Source organism: Harmonia axyridis, chromosome 1 (assembly GCF_914767665.1).
Source record: "Harmonia axyridis chromosome 1, icHarAxyr1.1, whole genome shotgun sequence".
Classification (NCBI taxonomy): Eukaryota; Metazoa; Arthropoda; class Insecta; order Coleoptera; family Coccinellidae; genus Harmonia; species Harmonia axyridis.
The window spans coordinates 48,684,830-48,699,011 of record NC_059501.1 but is presented as its reverse complement, the minus strand read 5'-3'; the positions used below and the strand labels follow the sequence as shown (position 1 = coordinate 48,699,011).

The window sequence follows — 14,182 nt, the reverse complement described above, 5'->3', positions numbered from 1 at the left end:
TATGCATAAAATTTCAATACATGGAGCAACTATCATTGAAAAAGCTTTGCTACCAATAGGTCAATTGTCGGAGGAGGTTGCAGAAACGCTTAATAAATATTTCCGCGTATATCGTGAGAATTTCGCTAGAAAGTTTTCTAGAGAACAATGCAACCTTGATGTATATCACAAATTACTATTGACTTCGGATCCATTGATAAGCAGTCTGAGGCCCAAAAAAACATCAATCTCAAAAAGTTTTTGTCCTGAAACAATAGAAATGCTATTGGCGGAAGATTCCAACTCGAACCCGATTCAGATTGCGAAGAAGATGACTCTTTAATTGAATACAAATATTATTACTGCATAAAGAATAATCTTTATGCATAAATACATATCATTATATATGTATTTTCCATGTTATTTTGCGGAGAAATTGTTTCACTCAACGTGAAAATGGAGTAAATCCAATATTTGTTTTGAATATCACGGCTTTATATTTACGGAATCCCAAGACGACTTTTTTTTCTATGCCAATGTTTTTTTATTTACATTTTACTAGATGGACTGATTAAAAAATATTCAATCAGACATATAATACTGCATGGAAACGATAAACACCGAATATAAATGATAAAATTGAGAAAATATTTTTGGCCGCGTAGATCGTTAAAATTGACCTATGTGCGCCGGTAAATGATACGGTAAATAATCCTCTGAATCATAATAATGTACAGAATATTCCTTCTTCTTCGAATATTAAGTCTATACCTTTATATAAGTGGGGAGAAACATTTAATGGTGATAAAGACAAGTTAACTATTTTTCTAGAGAATGTAGAAGAATTAAGAAAAGCTCGCCATGTCACCATCTCTGAGTTATTTGATTCAGCTAGGGACTTGTTTGTGGAATATGCTTTGTGTTGGTTCCGTCAATCGGTTTCAGAAGTTAAAGATTGGTATTCGCTTGTCGATTTGCAAAAGTCACCTTATCACGACGATGATCTTTGGGAGATAATAAGAAGTCGTGGTCAATAACAGAACGAAAGCGTTACGATATATTTCGCAAAAATGAATGAGTTTGATTCGTCCTGCTTCCGAAACTATCAAACTCAAGTATATTCAAACTCAAACTAATTGGTGCCCTCCTAATATAAATATTCAAGTGAATTGAATAATTGGTCTAAGTCAGCTCACAGATCTGTCAACAAAAAAAAAAAAACAATCTAACGCCCTTATTGCTTTCCGGCGAACAGCTGCCGTTCGCAGTGTAACTGTTTCCATTTCTTTGAAATCTCAATATTATGATACAAGTGCAGAAGGTATAAATTATTTTCCACTAGTTCAAAATGACAATAGGTAGAATGAGCTTTCTGTACGAGTATTATAAATTATTTTCTCTAATTCATTCAATTTTATTTGAAATTATAGAATTATTTCCATAAATATTGTTGAGTGATTTTTGCATTGAGAAATGTTGGTTGGCAGAACAGTTTTCTGTATCACAAATTTGACCAGATAATAGATAAATCCGTTCACAAGATGTGCCAGAATGAAGTATATCCAGAATTTTGTCATTTGAATAGCGGAAATAGTGAGATCGAATTAGTGTAGCTTTGATAATGAAAGCATCTGTCACATGTAATGTAATTAGAAATTTAAATTTCTATGATCATAGAGTAATATTGCTAGTCTGTCGGGAAACAGATTTAAATTTCTATGATCATAGAGTAATACTGCTAGTCTGTCGGGAAACAGATGGAATGAAATTGACTCTACGTATATTATAGCATAAATTCATAAAATTTCGAATAACTGTTGAATTATTGAATTTGGGAGCATAATCATGTTTGGACACTACCCTCATTTTTTACCGTAGAATCCAACGCCATCTTTAAAAAAATAGGGTTCTAATTTGAAAATCGAAAGTTATGATCAAATTTTGTTCACAATTTTTGGCACAATATTTGAAACACCCTGAGATGATATTTCTCAAGTTCAAGATATGCACGATATTCCTATATCATTTTAGTTTGAGAAAAAGAATTGAGTATACGCATAGGATATTCACACTAAAAAAATTCACGTAATTGTGACTAAGGAAATTCTCTCTTTTTTTTCAGGTTTTTTTCTTAATATCTTGAAAACTATACGGACTGTAGCAATAATTTCAGGAAGGAGTAATTGAGAATAGAAATCTTGATAATATCTAAGACATAAAATAAAAAAAGAAGTTTAAAAAAAAATTCATTTCTTGTATAAACGGAAGTGCTGGAGCTTCGAAAATATTTTAGCTGAATAGGGCATCATAAACAATGTCATATTCCGAATTTTCAGATTTCAAATCGGACCCGTTCTCCAGAAACGTCTAATAGGCAGTCGAACTTGAAACATCCTGTATATAAGAAAGTGATTGAAGAAATATGGCGTGGAATTTTCTATCAATTATTAAACTTTATAGTTGAGGAAACTTCCCAGGTAACAGTCCACAGACGTCAAATCATAACGAGAGGTGATATAATAATTAAAACCTTTCCTGGAGATTAATTTGCTTGGCAGAATTTAACACCTATTGGACGTGTCTGAAGTTGCTCCATTCTGCTGGAACCATGTCTTTTGGTTATAGCTATCAATTTAGGCAACAAAAACTCAGCTAACATCCTCAGATAACTCTTCACAGTGCACGCCCCTTTCAACTTTAAAAGAATAGGGACCAATGACATTGCACCCCATATGGTAAACTTTGACGAATAAAAGGGTTTCTGATGCTTGCGTTTCGGATTGTTTAGCGGCAGTTCAGATTATTTACGCGGCTATTGATGTAAAAATGAGCTTCATATAAAAACAAGATGCTCGTAAACGCTTGCAATCGTTCAATTGATTGGTTAACGAATTTTAACCTTTTAGCTATCTTGGGGTTTCAATTCTCGCACCAATTGAATTTTATAAAGGGTGCAGCTTTAGATCTTCCACAGTGTTCCACATTCTCTTCCGTTCTCAATAATCTTGAGCGCTTCGTTTATCTTGTTTATCTAGCGTTGAACCGGTCTCCCCAAAAAAATTTAAAATTGCTCTCTTACTCCTCAACATTTTCGAGCACTTGTATAAATAAATTTCATTTATTTATGATTCTCACGTGTCTGAGAAAAAGTTGTTTCAAAGCATAGAATTCTTGTTTCTGTGTTCGTCATAGAAAATAATCCTTATGTGCCAGATCACGAGATCGAGGTGGACTAGCCACATGTCCACCTCTGCCGATCCTTCTTTTGACAAAACAATATTCAAATATTCGCGCACTTATCTTGAATTTTAGACAGGGGCTTCGTCATGTTCAAATCGCAATGCTTCAATGTACATAATTTCACACAGTCCAAGCAATCGAATGATAGTCCCTACAAACATCAATTGTGAGTCTATTTTGAAATTGTTTTTGGTTTTGTGAGGATTTTTTTCATCCTACTCGTTGAAATAACGGGAAATATTGATTCTACCTCTAATGATTTGTGATTCATCAATGAATACGTTCTTATATTACCTAAAATCCTCTGAAAAATATTAAGCCATCCCATTTCTTATAATTGACGCTATTTCAGTAATCAAATTTAACAACCGTGACTTTTTCACGATTATGATCTATGTCTATTATGTCTAGAATACTGGTTTGTTCACTGATTAGATTTCGTTTAATTTAATTCGGTAATTCGGCTCGGCATGGGTACCTTCCCCCTTTTCTTCCTGAAGGTGGCGCTATACGAATAATTGACCAATCAAGGGCGTAATTTTGTATTTTTCAATTGTTCTGTTAAAAATCGTTCATGTGATTTTCAATAACCTGAAAACGACATCAACAGAAAGACGACGTGAACGCCATAAGAAACATTGCGGAAAATGTCGCCACTTTAATCTTTACATTTTTGAAGAGTAAGTGGTCTTACCAGTGTTTCGGACATCTTAATCACGATGAAGTCAATTGAAAAAAAAAATATCATTTCTCCAAAAAACAAATCTGTTTTCATAAAAATGAAGTTGTATTCATGTACACAATGGTCTAAAATAAACTTAAATAGAAAAAGATGAAGATTTTTCTACTCCGCTCCTGATTTTTTTCAATTGAGAAATGTTGAACGAAAACGGTCAAAAAGTGCGATACAAATGCAACATTTGAAATCATTCTGTGGATTAGAGCTAATGTTGTATTGAACTTTGAAATTTCTCTCATTATCCGAATATCACATAATATCCTTGATATGAATCGATCTTGATGATCTCGATTCATGGTTTCAGTTTGTCGCATTCCTTCCCAGGTATCCTTTATAGTTTTCCCATAGACCTAAAAACCAGGGACAGGCCCCCACGTGAATTTCGCGGCATTCGGAATATGAATGAGAGAGATGCAGCTAGTTGTGGCAACGTCAAAATCATATGATCAGGACAGTACTTACGTTTGAAAATTTTTTTTTATTCTGAATGAAACTGATTGCAATTTTTTTTTTTAATTTTAGCAGTGTTGTACACAAGGGCGGATCTAGGCGATCCTTGAGGGGGAGGCCATAGAAAGTCACGACTCATAAAGGTTACCAAAATAGCAAAATTCTTGTTGGTACCTATTGAGTCAAGTGTTTTTTATAGAAAGATAGATTTTAGTCAATCATATCATATTCGGTTTCCTAAATTTTTGTATCATATATCATGAATTTATTTAGATTCATTCCATAAAGAACACAGGCGCAACAAACTATATATATATATATTGTCTCCAGATAACAGTCGTACTATAAATATCGTGAATTTTTAATTGTTAAAATTGTAGTAACCCTGAGGAAGGAACTAACCAGTTCCGAAAGCTTGGTATGAATAAAGAGTAAAACTGAAATCCTTCTTATCAGTCGAATTCCCTTAAAAATTCACGATATATATATATATATATATATATATATATATATATATATATATATAATTTCAAATTTTCACGGATAGAAATATTTGTTGAATTCATTTTCGGGATATTCCGTGTAGAAATAAATGACATTTTTGATGGCGTGTTTATTTCAACGTTTCGACTGCAATAACATGTGTCTTTATCAAGAATATATTTGATACTAATTAGGAGGTACCTTCCTGCGCCGCAGATTGTATCGCGGTTCGGTTTCCACATCTTCATTGGTGTTATCCCTTCATTCTCTGTGATGCGCCGTGTTTTTATTTTCGTTTGAGGTTGGTTTGTCTTCGCTCTGTTCATTCAATGTTGTTTTTGAATTTTTGTCTATTATTATTGCTCTCCTTTGACACTGTCTGCATGCTGGAGAGCAATAATAATAGACAAAAACTCAAAAACAACATTGAATGAACAGAGCGAAGACACTCACCCTGTATATGAATTATTAACATGATCAAAATATATATATATATATATATATATATATATATATATATATATATATATATTCGTTAGACGTTGGTTTGTCTTCGCTCTGTTCATTCAATGTTGTTTTTGAATTTTTGTCTATTATTATTGCTCTCCTTTGACAGTGTCTGCATGCTGGAGAGCAATAATAATAGACAAAAACTCAAAAACAACATTGAATGAACAGAGCGAAGACAAACCAACGTCTAACGAATATATATATATATATATATATATATATATATATATATATATAATATATATAATCATAATCATAATATCGGTGAACGGCTTGGTGGAGGCCCACATGCTGGAAAATACAAAGAGGCTGCAACTTGATACTTACTTGATTAGTCAAGCCCAAAAGCAAGTGATTTTGGGCACTACGCGGATAGTCAGGAGGTTCTTGACCAGCTCCTGAGAACAATCTTGGCTGAAGAATCAGCCCGGTTGTCTCACGTACCAACCCGATAAATGGTGATGAAAAAAAAAAAAAAAAAAAAAAATATATATATATATATATATATATATATATCGGGTGTCCCAAGGTGAGTGGCCTATTAGATTATTATGGAAACTATTGATGGTAAAGATTTCAAATTTTGTGGATAGATATTTGGCCATGTAAGGTACATTTTTAAAATAATTTCACATTTCCAGTGTTGCCGGATGTACGACAATTTGGCAACAACTTTCTTATTTTAAATGGGACATCAGGTATTTCTATTTTTTTATGATACTCCATAAAATATCAAATCTATTCACTCTTACTTTTCCATCCCTATCTTCAACGGTTTTTGAGTTATTAATTATTTTTAGAAATTTTAGATCATATTGGCGTATTACGAAAATGACTCTAGTTCGCTCAATATTTGAGATTTAAGTCAGAAATTTTGCAAGTCGTTAGATATTGATCTGATCTGTATCACTGCTTTTGAATTATGGTTGTCAATAATACAGGACGGACCAAAAAAAATCATCATTTGCCAAGTTACAAAATTGTAAAAAAGTCTATTTTTTCAAATTAGACACCTAGTTTATTTTTCAATTTTTGGAATCAGTACAACACACTCTACAATTTTTCTATTCACGTCCCTATACCTATCTCAACTGGATTCCGAGTTATATGCGTTATATGCGTAATCTTTCTTGAGCCATTATTTATAGAAAAACCTCGGAACAAAACACCTGTTAGGCAATAATTGTTTATTTTGACATTTATGGATTGAACTGATTCATTGATATATCGATCTATGAACGACATAAGAGAAAATAACAATACAAAAGAAATAAACGCTTATTGAATCAATGTGAAATCTAATAAACGCATATAACTCGGAATCCAGTTGAGATAGGTATAGGGACGTGAATAGAGAAATTGTAGAGTGTGTTGTACTGATTCCAAAAACTGAAAAATATACTAGGTGTCTAATTTGAAAAAATAGACTTTTTTACAATTTTGTAACTTGGCAAATGATGATTTTTTTTGGTCCGTCCTGTATTATTGACAACCATAATTCAAAAGCTGTGATACAGATCAGATCAATATCTGACGACTTGCAAAATTTCTTACTTAAATCTCAAATATTGAGCGAACTAGAGTCATTTTCGTAATACGCCAATATGATCTAAAATTTCGAAAAATAATTAATAACTCAAAAACCGTTAAAGATGGGGATGAGAAAGTAAGAGTGAATAGATTTGATACTTTATGGAGTATCATAAAAAAAATAGAAATACCGATGTCCCATTTAAAATAAGAAAGTTGTTGCCAAATTGTCGTACATCCGGCAACACTGGAAATGTGAAATTATTTCAAAAATGTACCTTACATGGCCAAATATCTATCCACAAAATTTGAAATCTTTACCATCAATAGTTTCCATAATAATCTAATAGGCCACTCACCTTGGGACACCCGATATATATATATATATATATATATATATATATATATATATATATATATATTGTCTCCAGATAACAGTCGTACTATAAATATCGTTCCGAAAGCTTGGTATGAATAAAGAGTAAAACTGAAATCCTTCTTATCAGTCGAATTCCCTTAAAGATTCACGATATATATATATATATATATATATTTTGATCATGTTGATAATTCATATACAGGGTGAGTGTCTTCGCTCTGTTCATTCAATGTTGTTTTTGAGTTTTTGTCTATTATTATTGCTCTCCAGCATGCAGACACTGTCAAAGGAGAGCAATAATAATAGACAAAAATTCAAAAACAACATTGAATGAACAGAGCGAAGACAAACCAACGTCTAACGAATATATATATATATATATATATATATATATATATATATATATATATATATATATATATATATATATATATATATATATATATATATATTTTGATCATGTTAATAATTCATATACAGGGTGAGTCTTTGACTTGTACATATATTTCAACCGAAGATTCCTGAGGTCAATAGAAACCCTTTTTTCATTTACCATTCTTTCCGATTCGGCCCGGTTAAAAAGATACAGGCTGTTGAAAATCGATAAAAAAATGTCATTTTCCGTTATATCTCGGAAATGGTTGAATAGAAAAAAATGAATTTCGGGAAATAGTTTTTCATGTATGTGATGAATCTTCTCCGTACACAAAATTTTATCCACATCTCCCCGTTTCTTCATTATGAACACTTCATCTCATAAAAATACCAGAAATTCAAAGAACCGAACTCTTAAAAGTAACTAGGACGTTCATTGGAAGATATTTAGCTAATTTGAAAAATAAAAGTATTCTTCATATTTTCTCGTATATGGAGCCGTTTTCGAGTAATGTGTTAAAAAAAAAAAAAATCTGTGAAATTCAAAAAATTGGGTACTTTGGCTAATTGCAACTCTGATAGAAAAGACTCACAGAAATGAATATTTGCTACGTTGTCAGGTCAAAAATCATGGATTCAAACACTGAATTTGCATTGACAAGTGAGGGAACCAGCCGACTTAGTTTGAAAATGAAGTGATTTGAAAAAGCTCACCCATTGAGAAAATTCAATTCTTTTTAGTAAATCCGTCGGCAATAAAGCTTGTACCTTTTGAATATGGTATGGGCAATGCGAGACGTCTCGTACTTGTTTCGGGGTGCTGTTGCACGTCATCTAGAACATCATCCATAGCTCTTGATCGCATTCGGCCATTAACCACCATGTTGATAGCGAGGGTTCCATGATCACGCAATCTTTGAACAATCCTTACGAAAGTTCTCTCATTTGGCTGTCTCCTATTTGGAAACAGCCTTCCATAAGCTTCTTTAGCTCTTCTCGCTATTTTTCCATTTGTGAAATAGCATTCCAACATATCTACCGTCTACTGAGAATACATTCTGCTAATTTCCACTTAACACACTTAAAGAACTTCACAAACAAACACTTTACACTAAACAAACTAAACACACTTAACACTTAACAAGTTAAACGCACTTAGGTAACACGTAACAAACTAAATACACTTAATACTTATCATTTACATTAAACAAAGCAACAGAAATCATGATACCATAAATTCGAATTTCAATTTTTTTCGGATCATTCTATGCGCATGACCGATCAACATAGAAGAATCTCGAATAATTTTTTAAACAAACCATCAAATTTATGAATTAATAAATTTATTTTATTATGAATTTCATTAAATGTAATAATTAGTATCATCCGAAATGTTAAATCGAATTTTGTATAATAAAATAAATCATAATATGCTAGATTACCGTATGTTATGAACGATTTGAACTATTGCGCATGGCCTCAGAGTTTATTACTCTATGCGCATGGCCAAACTGAAAATTTGAGAAATCTCGAAGAATTGTGGTTATGTTTGGCAAACAAATGGAATAATTCGATATATGATTCGAAAATATTTTATGTTTCAATAAGAAACAACATAGTTCGGCGTAAGTAAGTTACTAAGTTATATAATATAAATAATATATTGAATAATTATTGTATTTTTTCAGATCTCCTAATAATTCATCGAATCATTCAGAAAAACACCATAATGAATTTAATTGGACGACGATTTTCCTTCGTGAAGATGATTCCCACTAGGTACAGAGAAGTTTCAGATGACCTGTATTTAAAGAGAATCTTGAACCCCTTCAAATTAAATCAAACCGGAAACAGTTTGATAATAATATCAATATAATATCAATATAATGATAATTCATATAATGAATGGAAAAGTAAATTAATTAATTGAAATAACCAAAAATCTACAATACAATGATTCTGTTGATAAATTCAACTACTTGAATAAGTGAAGCACTAGTTCTGTAATGAATATTTATTCAAACTTCATACTCATCGATGTACTGAAAAATAATTTCAAAGTCACTGATTTCACCATTAACGCAGATCCTATCCTATTATCTAGTACATGTACTAATCCAATCCATATGTTTCAGAATCAATAGCTATTGATATTTTAAGGCATATACATAGTTTGTAGTTACTGTCCCTGGTTTATAGATATTATAATAATATAATGAATACATCTGAGATCAGGAATTATTGAGAATGAATTCGAATAATGGCAGGCCTAATTTAATAATTATTGAATGTTTTTTATTTCGCACAATCCATCTGAAGCTAAATGAATCTACGTAAGAAGTATAAGAGTAAAAAATGTTAAACCTGGTTATTTATAAATTAAATGAAAATAAAGACAATTTATTATTATGGTAGTTTCTACTTCAATTCCTGTTTTTTGATATGCAGTTTTTTGTTTCAGTAATGAAAAATCTTTATTTCAAATTGCTTTGAATGTTGTATACCTACTGTGGGGCACAAGAGAAATATTTTTCTATTTTGAATACTGGATTTATAGTAAAAGAGTGGATTTGGCAATAATACATGATTTCAAGTCACTGTTAATCTTTCGATAAGTTCATCAAAAGCTTCAGTTTATTGAGTACTTTTGAAAGAAAGGTATACCTTACAAGAATTCAAAATTTATTTTACATGTAGGAAGTTGATATGTGAAAAAAAAAAAGATTACATAATTGTTGGGAAGTTTCATAATATTTTCAGTCTATCTGTTCGATAACAAACAAGTAAATTTACTTGTACGTTGTACTTCCTTTTTTCTAGCCGAATACCATTCTACCATCTTCAGGAAAATAAAATTTTCGAAGATGTTGATTATAACATTGATAATATTAAGGAAAGACTAAGTGCTTCTTTATTATCGAAAGTACTCGAAAGCATTTTTTGGAGTTACCTATTGGGTATCAAATTTTCAGACAGAATATTGGCATTAGTGAACACTAAGAAGAAAAGGATTTCAAATATTTTCATGATAACAAATTACTGAGCTTTGGCACAGCCCTATAATATGAAGATATTTCATTACAGTTAATATTCTATTTTGAATAATTCTGATCGAAACTCATTTTCAAGTGAATTTTCACAAACTAGGCTCCTTATAAAATAACACCAATCAAGATCTGAAATCCCATTAAAAACTGCTGCTACCAAACATTACTATAATCTTCTTCCAGTCTTCTGAGCTTTCATCGATACATAACAATACATCCTAAAATTTCATTTGTTATTCGATAATTTCATCCTAGAACATTTGATTGACATACTTTTAAGAGGGCCAAAATTGTTTTAACGTGAAAATAAATGAAAAACTTCAGTGAGTTGAAAGAAGCAGAATATTCAATAGTGGATATTCATATTGAATACCACCATTTCATTGTTAATACAAAAATCAAGATCAATAATTAATCAATAATGGAATATTGAAGATTCATGAAACTTATAAGCTTCTAGGGTGAAAAAGGAAAAAAATTCAATTCCTTCTGGAAATTATTTATTCCTCCTTATACTACTGTTATTTTTAACAAGATAAAATCGGAATTTTTCCATCACAAAATTACCTCTGTGTGATACAGAGGTGATTCCATCTTCCACATAAACCCATTCATGAGACTGCCTTTTCATTTTCGAGCTAAGTTATTGTGTAGGTACTTAGATAAAGTATTCTGGGTTCATTCAATCCAAAATGCAAGCGTTCTTACACTTCTTGCTACCCTAAAAATTTAAAACTTTTCTCACTGATCCCATGATAATAAGAATTCAAATTGAACACTGGTTTGAATACCACTTTTTTGCTGACCTCTAGATAACAAAATATACTCAATTAGCCCAAATTTCTAGTAATGTACAAAACTTCAACCGTTTGTTGGGTTTCTTGAATTTTATTGACAAAACATAACATAACCTTTAAACATCACATTACAGATGCGAGATGATTAGTATTCATAGGTACATAGATTTAGCTTATTATTCTGTAGGTTTTTTGTCATTATAGTGTTTTGTGATTGTAAACTTGGCAACGTGGGAAGTCCACAGATGATTATCATTTATGTTTATTTACCTTTATGAAAATGAAAGGTTATATGAATTGGTAACTCTTGTACGAAACGAAGTGAAAAAGCGAAAATAAATGTTTGGATATGAATATCAGATTAAATATGGGTGGTTGCAAGCTGAATTTTTTATTATTATCGAATATAAAATAGAAATCAAGAGAAAAATAATCAACATATTTATCTCCCACGAAATTTCTATAACTCATTTATTATATTGAAAATAATACTTCGGTCACCAAAGGGAATGGAAAAAGTGAGTTTATGCTTGTTTTGCTGATATAGTAACCCATTTCCAAAGTTCAAATGGTATAAATTTATGCTTGGGAAAACTTCAGTGGGCTGATTTCCAGGTTCGGCATAGCTCATTATGAAAACTTAAAATGCCATATCTTCTCTACCGAGCCGAATCGGAAAAAATGGTAAATGGAAAAAGTGTTTCTTTTGACCTCAAGAATCTACGGTTAAAATATATGTACAAGTCAAAGACTCACCCTGTATATATATATATATATATATATATATATATATATATATATATATATATATATATATATATATATATATATATATATATATATATATATATATATATATATATATATATATATATATATATATAGTTATAAGTATGATAAGGGGTGTGGGAAAATTGATAAGTGTTATAATTTCACTCTTCTTTATTTCATTTAGTCGACGTTTCGATCCCGATGGGGACCTTCTTCAGGACTCTACAATAGCAATAGAAAACAGTCAAAAACATGGCAATCACAAAACATGTAAAAATAGTACATACCGAAATACAGAGTTGTAAAGATCTTATTTGAACACAAATCAATAGCTCTCAAGAAAGCAATGAACAAGAACATCAACAAATTTAGCGAAAAAAGATCTGATATTTCGTTAGCACAAGAGTAGAAATCAATTATCATATGTAAATAAGGTAAACAGAAAAATCAACAAAATGAGAGGTTGTCAAAAACGTTGTCAACCAAACTTGCCACAGAATACACGCACATGACAATTGAAACATAGAATAGCATTAAATCACACTTGGTCGCAGTAATTCACTCTCACCGAACTCAGAACAAATGCGATTATTGAAAGACTCCATGAACCGAATCCAATCCCCTCTCACAGAAATAGTCCGGAACACAGATTTCATTATTACGTTATCCCGACTGTAGAACTTGTGAAAATATTCATTCCATTTGATCCGTCCAATTCTCTGCCACCAAACTGGTCATAATGAATCAAATAAGTATAGATGGAGCTAATATTGTTTACATCCCTTCTGTAATTCATAGAACAAGTGTGTCGTTTAATATGGTACATCTCTAAGAAACATCTTTTCTTTCCACTAACTGCACATTCAAGAATTTTGGTGGAATCATAATCCATTGGGTGATCTTTGTCCCGGGTATGGTCTGCTAGGGCACAAATCTTATTTGGATTCTTGATGTCGCTCTTGTGTTGAGCAATCCTTCTCTTCAAAAGCTGAGATGTCTGACCAATATACACCTCACTACATATTGAACATGGAATACAATACACCACACCACTCATATTATCAACAGTCATCCTATCTTTCACTCGACTGTATAGTCTGTCAATTTTAAAATAAGATTTCGGAATCAATTTAATTTGTGTGGTCTTTAGGAGGTTAATTAATGCATTAGTCATACCATTTATTAGGGGAATAGAAGAGTAAAGAATTCTATCTACGTTCTCAGTGTCCACAGTGGTGGATGCGCCCCTCTCTCCATTCGTTGGCTGTCTCGAAGGAGTGGTATTGTATATCAATCTGGACAACAACCTCTTTGGGTATCCATTCTCTAGCATCAATTGTAACAATAACCTCATATTCTGCTGCCTTAGACTTGGATGGGCTTATCAATTTTCCCACACCCCTTATCATACTTATAACTATTGTTGTATATTGGGAATTAAAATTGTTGATATATATATATATATATATATATATATATATATATATATATATATATATATATCGAAAGCTTGGATGATATAAAAGTGTATCACTGAATTTCCTATATATATATATATATATAGTTATTAAGGTTTCCTTTATTTGGATGTGTCAGGTTTTTAATGATGATATTTGTTTCATATAAGATATTTAATTAGACGTTTCGGAGAGTCTCTCCTTCTTCAGTAATAATAATAAAAATTAGATTGTTCACAATATACAAATTAATTAAAATTGAGCCTGTAAAAGAACACAAACATTTAGAATAGTATATATAATCATTTTACATCACAAATAAGTTAATTAAAATAAAATGTATCTCACCTTCAATTTCTCGTCAAATTACAATGTTGGAATACGAATGTCAGTCAGTCTTCCCTGATATGTGTCATGTTTTAGGT

At 31.3% G+C, this 14,182-nt stretch overlaps 1 protein-coding gene across 4 annotated transcripts in view; it reads left to right on the top strand.

The window, feature by feature from the left end:
- Positions 1–14,182, top strand: part of LOC123673280 (phosphatidate phosphatase LPIN3) — a 340,332-nt gene that overhangs the window by 87,561 nt on the left and 238,589 nt on the right. The window lies entirely within an intron of this gene.